General features: G+C 32.5%; 1 pseudogene; it reads right to left on the reverse strand.

Moving 5' to 3' along the window:
* Positions 1-6,859, reverse strand: part of LOC129516473 (60S acidic ribosomal protein P1-like) — a 30,048-nt pseudogene extending 23,189 nt beyond the window's left edge.
* Positions 6,860-7,333: the final 474 nt, after the last annotated feature.

Raw genomic sequence — 7,333 nt, forward strand, 5'->3', positions numbered from 1 at the left:
TTCATCCATTTTCCTAACTCCTCACCCTCTTCTGGCAACCATGAATCTGTTCTCCATTCCTGTGTGATTATTTTTTTTATTACACATGAAAATGAAATCATACTGTATTTGTCTTTTTCTGACATATTTCATTTAGCATAATGCCCTCAAGTTTTATCCATATTGCTGCAAATGGCAGAATTTTCTTCTTTTTTATGGCTGAATAGTATTTCTGTGTGTACGTATGTGTGTGTGTGTGTGTGTGTGTACACAATGGCATATGTACACACATACCACACACACACACACACACACATACACACCACATTTTGTTCATCTATTCATCCACTGATGGATACTTAGGTTGTTTCCATGTCTTGGCTATTGTAAATAATGCTGCAATGAATACAGGGATGCATATTTCTCTTCTATGTAGTGATTTCATTTCCTTTGGATATACACTTGAAGTGGGATTGCTGGATTATATTGTAGTCCTATTTCTATTTTTTTCAGGGTATGTCTTACTGTTTTGTATAGTGTCTATACCAATTTATATTCCCACCAAAAGTGTACAGAGGTTCCCTTTCCCCACATCTTCCTCATCACTTGTTATCTGTTGTCTTTTTGATGACACTAGCCATCCCAATCAACATGAGGTACTCTTATTGTAATTTTGATCTTCATTTCCACAATTATTAGATATGTAGCACATCTTTTCATGTATCTCTTGGCCATTTGATAATCTTCTTCAGAAAAATGTCTATTCAGGCCCTTTGTCCACTTTTTAATTAGATTATTTTGAATTTTTTTTTTGCTATTAATATAAGTTCCTTATGTATTTTAGATATTAACTCTGATCAAATATATGGTTTGCAAATATTTTCTCCTATTGTGTAGATTGCCTTTTCTTTTCTTTTTCTGTTTTTGTTGTTTGTTTCTTTGTTTGGCTCTTCTGCTTTGTAGAAAATTTTTTATTTGATGTAGTCCTTCTTATTTATTTTTGCTTTCATTGCTTGTGCTTTTGGTATTAAATCCATACAATCATTGCTAAGATTCATGTGAAGGAGAATTTTCCATATGCTTTCATTTAGGAATTTTATCATTTTAGTTCATATATTTATGTCTTAAATCCATTTTGAGTTAATTTTTCTGAGTGAAAATCACCTTTTTTTTTAATTTACTAGCACTGAGACGTTATATCTTGAGCATTTAAAAAGAACAAACCTCTTTAAAAAATTCTCTATTTACTTTGGTTGCATTTTTCTTAAAGAAAAGATTTACAGTATTATTTTATAGTAGACTTGTAAAAAGCATGTCATTAACTTAAATTCACTGAGGATCTTAAAATAAATACCAGTATATAATAAGACTACTTATTATATATAGTCACATATATTTGAACTTTTTGGCCATCAGTTTCTAAATGTATTGAGCACTGTCCTTGATTTTTCTTTCTCCTTTTTCCATTTTAACTTGCAGCTAATGGCAACATACTTTTCAGAGACTAAGTTAGATCAATTCAATAAAGAAGATATAACTGAACCACAACATTCTAATAGCAAAAATTCCCCAAACCGAATTCCCAAGGAGTACTCTGTACTTCTAAATGAGCCAAAGAATGTTCTATATGGTCCAAAAAAGAACTTTCTTTATAAATTATCCAGTTTAACATTTAAAAATGAGAAATAGCCATTCTAACAGGTGTGAGGTGACATTTCATTGTAGTTTTGAGTTATATTTCCCAGATAACCAATGATGTAGAGCATCTTTTCATGTGTCTATTGGCCATCTGTATATCTTCTTTGGAAAAATCATGTCTTCTGACCATTTTTAAGATTGGATTATTCATTTTTTGGTTTTTGATCTTGATAAATTCTTTATATATTTTGGATACTAATCCTTTATCAGATATATCATTTGCAAAAATCTTCTCCCATTCCATAAGTTGCCTTTTAGTTTTGTTCATTGTTTCCTTCACTTTACAAAAGCTTTTTATGTTTTTTTCTTAATTTTAAGATTTATTTATTTATTTTAGAGAGAGAAGGAGAGAGTGGGCATGCATACCAGTGTGTGCAAATATGGGGGGGGAGAGGGAGAGGGAGAGAAGCCAACTCTCCACAGACTGTGTAGAGCCTGACACGAGGCTCGATCTCATTACCCTGATATCGTGACCTGGGCCAAAGGCAAGAGTCAGACACTTAACTGACAAACCCACCCAGGCACCTCTGGAAGTTTTTTATTTTGATGAAGTCCCAATAGTTTATTTTTACTTTTGTTTCCCTTGCTTCAGGATACATATCTAGAAAGAAGTTTCTATGGCCAATATCAGAAATATTACTTCCTGTCTCTTTCTATAGAAGTTTTATGGTTTCATGTGTCACATTTGGGTCTTTAATCCATTTTGGATTTATTTTTACATATGGTGCAGTAGTTGTACTACTAGGTATTTATCCAAAGGATACAAAAATAATTCAAATGGATACATGGATTATGATGTTTATGGCAGCATTATCTATAATAGCAAAATTACAGAAATGCCCATGTGTCCACTGATGGATGAATAAAGAAGATGTGGTATATATACACAATGGAATATTACTCAGCCATAAAAAAGAATAAAATCTCACCGTTTGCAATAGCATCGATGGACTATACAGTATAATGCTAAGTGAAATAAGTCAGTCAGAGAAAGACAAATACCATATGATTTCACTAGTATGTAGAAATTAAGAAACCAAACAAACATGGGGGGGGAGAGGGACAAGACTCTTAACTATAGAGAATATACCAATGGTTACTAGAAGAAGAGAGCTGGATGCAGGATGGGTGATGGAGATTAAGGAGTGCAATTGTTGTGATGAGTACCAGGTGTTGTGTGGAAGTGTTGAATCATTATATTGTACACCTGAAACTAACATTATACTATATGTTACTGGAATTTAAATAAAAACTTTGAAAAATAAAAATGAGAATTGGGATTTTTTTGCCTACTGAAATTTTTGCCAAGGAACATCATTTTATGAATCTATTTTATAGATTGAAGTCACTTTTCCATGATACCTACTGTTTATCATCAAACTATTTGTTACCAAACAATGACAATTTAGGATATGATATAGGTTTTCTCTTGAAAAAAAAATTGCCTTTGGATATAAAACCACATGCATCTACTTAATTTCCTATCAATTTCTTCTAAATAGCTTACTATTCACAGAACAACCCCAATCCTACTTACATCCTTCATATTTCTAGATGCTCTTTTTTATGGGCAGCCAAATTTAAAATAAGTTTCCAGTATCTCTTTGAATCTAATTTATAGTAGTTACTGCAAGTATAATTAGTTTTAATAATTTATTGCTTATTGATAACATTTAGTCCTATAATCTTAGAACATCTGATGATTCATTTTCAATGGATTTTATCTACATAAAGTGTGGAAGAAAAGCTATGCCAATATAAAATTAGTACATAAAAATAAGAGTTATTTGTTCTAATTCGTTCTAATTAAAAACATGAAACTTCCTTTTTTATTTCTAACAAGAGCTTGGAAGTGGTCACTTCTATCCTTATTAGGAAACATCTGAACAAACTGAAAATTAATAACTTTTCTTAGATCTGTCAGAGAACTGAGGTTTTAGGGCTAACCACCACTCCCAAATCTGGAAAAGCGTGTAAATAAAGAGAATCACAATCAAGATCTGCTTACTTACAGCAAGAATCACTGATTTCAATACTGTTAGAAATTCTTAAATGATATTGTGGCAAATTGCTAGAGGTTGATTGTGGACAAATGTGAGATTCAGAAAGTCCTGGAGGCCCTAATCTTAGTGTGGGCCCAATACTTTTGTACATATTACCTCTGGGAACCTACCATGTCCTCATGGTGAAAAAACAAGAAAAAGACCCACTCCTGGATCTGGAAGGAGAAAGAGAAAATAGCTATTTTGAAATATGTTCAAACATTCTCAAGGAGAAAAAAACTAACAGAATCTCATCCCACCTAGGGAAAAAAAACATATAGTTAATTCCAGGCCCCTCTGGCTTTCCTGTCACACTTAATGATGAGAAAAAGAACACTAAGGGACGTTGTAAAGTTTATAGCCAAGGGATATAGGAATATACTAAAATACTGATAATTAATCATAACATTAAGGAACACATCTTTCCCCCTCTCATACACACACTATTATCATATCAATAGGACTCCAGTCTAACTAACAGCACATTATAGTTAAGCAATCTGTAGAGCATAGAATCTTTTGTCTCCAATAGGACACTAAGTTGAAGTATCTGGCATCTACAGTCATAGCAGGCCTTATGAACAGCTCAACTTTTAGCAAAATTAACATTAAATCTCACACTAAAATTCTTTACCTCAGCTCCTATCACTTGATATATCATGTCTTATTTTCATCAAAAATTATAAGGCATAATAAAAGGCAAGAGAAACACAGCCTGAAGAGACAAAGTAAACATCAGAACTAGACTCAGATATGACATAGATTTTGACTTTACCAGACAAGTAGTTTAAAATAACTACCAAGTCTTTAATAGAAAAACAGACAATATGCAAAAACAGATGGGAAATATAAGCAGAGAGATGGAAACAAACACAACTCAAAAGAAATTGGTAGAAATGAAAAGCTATAACAGAAATGACTAATGCCTATAATAGGCTTATCAGAAGACTAGATATGACCAATGATAGAATCAGTGAACTTGAAGATACATCAGTAGAAACTCACAAAACTAAAATATAAAAAGAAAAGTAATGAAAGAAAAAGAACAGAAAAGAACATCTAAAAAATGTGAGACAATTAAAAAGTCATAACATATCCATAATTGGAAGACAAAAATAAAGATAACTGAATAACAGAAATATTTGAAGTAACAATGTCTGAGAATTTCAAAAAATTAATAACATACACCAAAACGCAGATCCAGAAAACTTAGAGAATGGTAAGTATTTCATTATACCCAAGGCGTATCCTACCTAGATTGCAAAAAAGTAAACACAAACAGAATCTTGAAAGAAATCAGATAAACTAAGATTGAAATACTTTTTGCATTATATGAGATAAAATTTTGATAGGTAGTATTGTCTGGGTGGCTCAATCAGTTAAGCATCCAAATCTGGATTTTGGCTCAGGTCATGATCTTGGGGTCGTGAGATACAGTCCCCTTCCTCGGAGCCTACTTATGATTTGTTCTCTCCCTCTGTCCCTGCCCCCTCCTAATTTTTTTTTTTTGACAGACAAAGATAAACTAGAGGGAAATTATAGAAAAATTCCACCTAAAATGCTGAATATCTATTCTAAATTTTAGCAGTTTTATATCCAAATTATGATCTTTTACAATCTACTTTGAGATACATGAATACACCTTTTAGGAAGAATGCTACACCATATTTCTAGAGTACCACCGTAGACTTTTTAAAAATTGTAAGTGGTTTATTTGAGTGACTGCTATGAGAAAGATCATCAAAGTTTTAATTCACGGTTAGATGTCCAAATTCTACCATTGTGAACGGTTTCAGTGAGTTCTGGCCTCTAAGTAAATCATAATAGAAAGGTGGCCAGCCCTCAGCTGTAGGAGAAAGCCACTGAATAATTTGGGTCATAGAAAATAGGGTCCACTCAGCTCTTACAAGCCATTCTCAAAGAAATTCATATTTGTCCTTTCCAAGGGCAGTACAGAGCAGCTTACAGGATTAAAAGCTTGTCACATGAGAAAAAAATATTTCTAAAGTGAAACCAATGGTCAATATCCACAAAAGTCCTAGAGAAGCCTTCCATTGTACTACTAGAACATTCATCACCAATTCTATACTCTGGTTATACAAATTCATGAAACCAGTAGTTATATATTTAAGCAAATGTAAAAGTACACTATGTTTATTAAGAATACCAGACATAAAATTTTAAACATATTCTTTAAGAATTAAAAAGCTTTATAATTTGATCAATCAAGGACCTTGACTTCTCAGGAATACTAGTAACTATTTTACTTTGTTTTGTGTTAATTAAAAGAAACAATCAGAACGGCAGGAATCATTTGCTGAGAAAAGTCAAAGACATAAGTTCATTTTAAAAGGCTTACTGTCTGAAGCTTTCCTACACAAGAAAAAAAAAAAAGAGCTTCAGATCTTATTTTCAAAGAGTCTTAATATGTTAATTATAGTCATTAAGGATGATATAACTTAGAATCTCACACTTTGTCAAAGCTAAAAGCTAGTGAAGCAAAGATCTATCATTTACTGATTTGGCCTTAAAACACTCTAGATTTAAATATAATAACGTGTTGCAGACAATTGTAAAAATGTCTTATTATAGATAGCTAATAAATTATTTTTTTTCTTTTCAAACTAAAAACAAATGACTTTTTTTAGCCTTAATATAGGATGCATGCCTTTTTTATTAGCTTTTAAGAGATTTCAAGAAAATAAAAATTTTAATTATAAAATTTTTACAGAAGACTTCCAACTGACGTCGGTAATGTCTTCAATTTGGGAAGCCTCTTACCCTTAGCAGCATACATTGTCAAGATTCTCTCAATCCTGTTTCCTTCCTCTTCCTCTCTTCCTGTTCCTCCTCTCTCTTCCCCAGCTCTTTCTCCCCCTCCTCCTCCTTCCCCTCCTTCTGCTCCTGCTCCTCCTCCTCCTCCTCCTCCTCCAATCACTTTCTCATTAGCCTGTAGTTATTTAGATTCAGGCTAAAGAAAAGTGATTAAGGCCATCTCTATGGTTGGCCATTAAATACTCTGCCTGAGAATCCACATTTTCTTCCTTCACTGGACCTGCCAGATCCAGTGGAAGATTCCGAAAAGGATCCAATGGATTTTGGAGTTGTAATAGAGAAATGGCCAGGATCTTTTTAGTCATTGCTAAGAGAACTCTACATATCTATATAGATATATCTAACTGCAGCAGACTGTTAGGTAAATGAAAAATTAACTTCTGTTATATTATGCCAATGAGGGTTTGGGATTGTGTCATTAGCTACCTCTAATTAAGCTGATAAAACCATTGTAATACATTTTCTGATCAATTAGTTAATTGATGTGCTATTGTCAGCATGACACAACCTTCATTCTGTTACTAGACATGTAGTCATATGCAAGTCACATAATTTTGGGTTTTAGTTTTATTATTTAGAGAAATTGGGATAACAAGCTTTTATGTGGCTAAAGGAAGATAAATCAGTTTAATCCTCAGAAGCCTGTTCTACTAATTCTAAATTTTGCTGTTTATATTGATGATTGTTTCAAAAAGATTGTTTTAAAGTCTACTATAAGTTTAACACATTGTGAGAGATAGAATTACATGTTTTTTCTATGATTAAAGTACTGAACCATG

This window comes from Nyctereutes procyonoides, unplaced genomic scaffold (assembly GCF_905146905.1).
Source record: "Nyctereutes procyonoides isolate TBG_1078 unplaced genomic scaffold, NYPRO_anot_genome, whole genome shotgun sequence".
In the NCBI taxonomy this organism is placed as follows: Eukaryota; Metazoa; Chordata; class Mammalia; order Carnivora; family Canidae; genus Nyctereutes; species Nyctereutes procyonoides.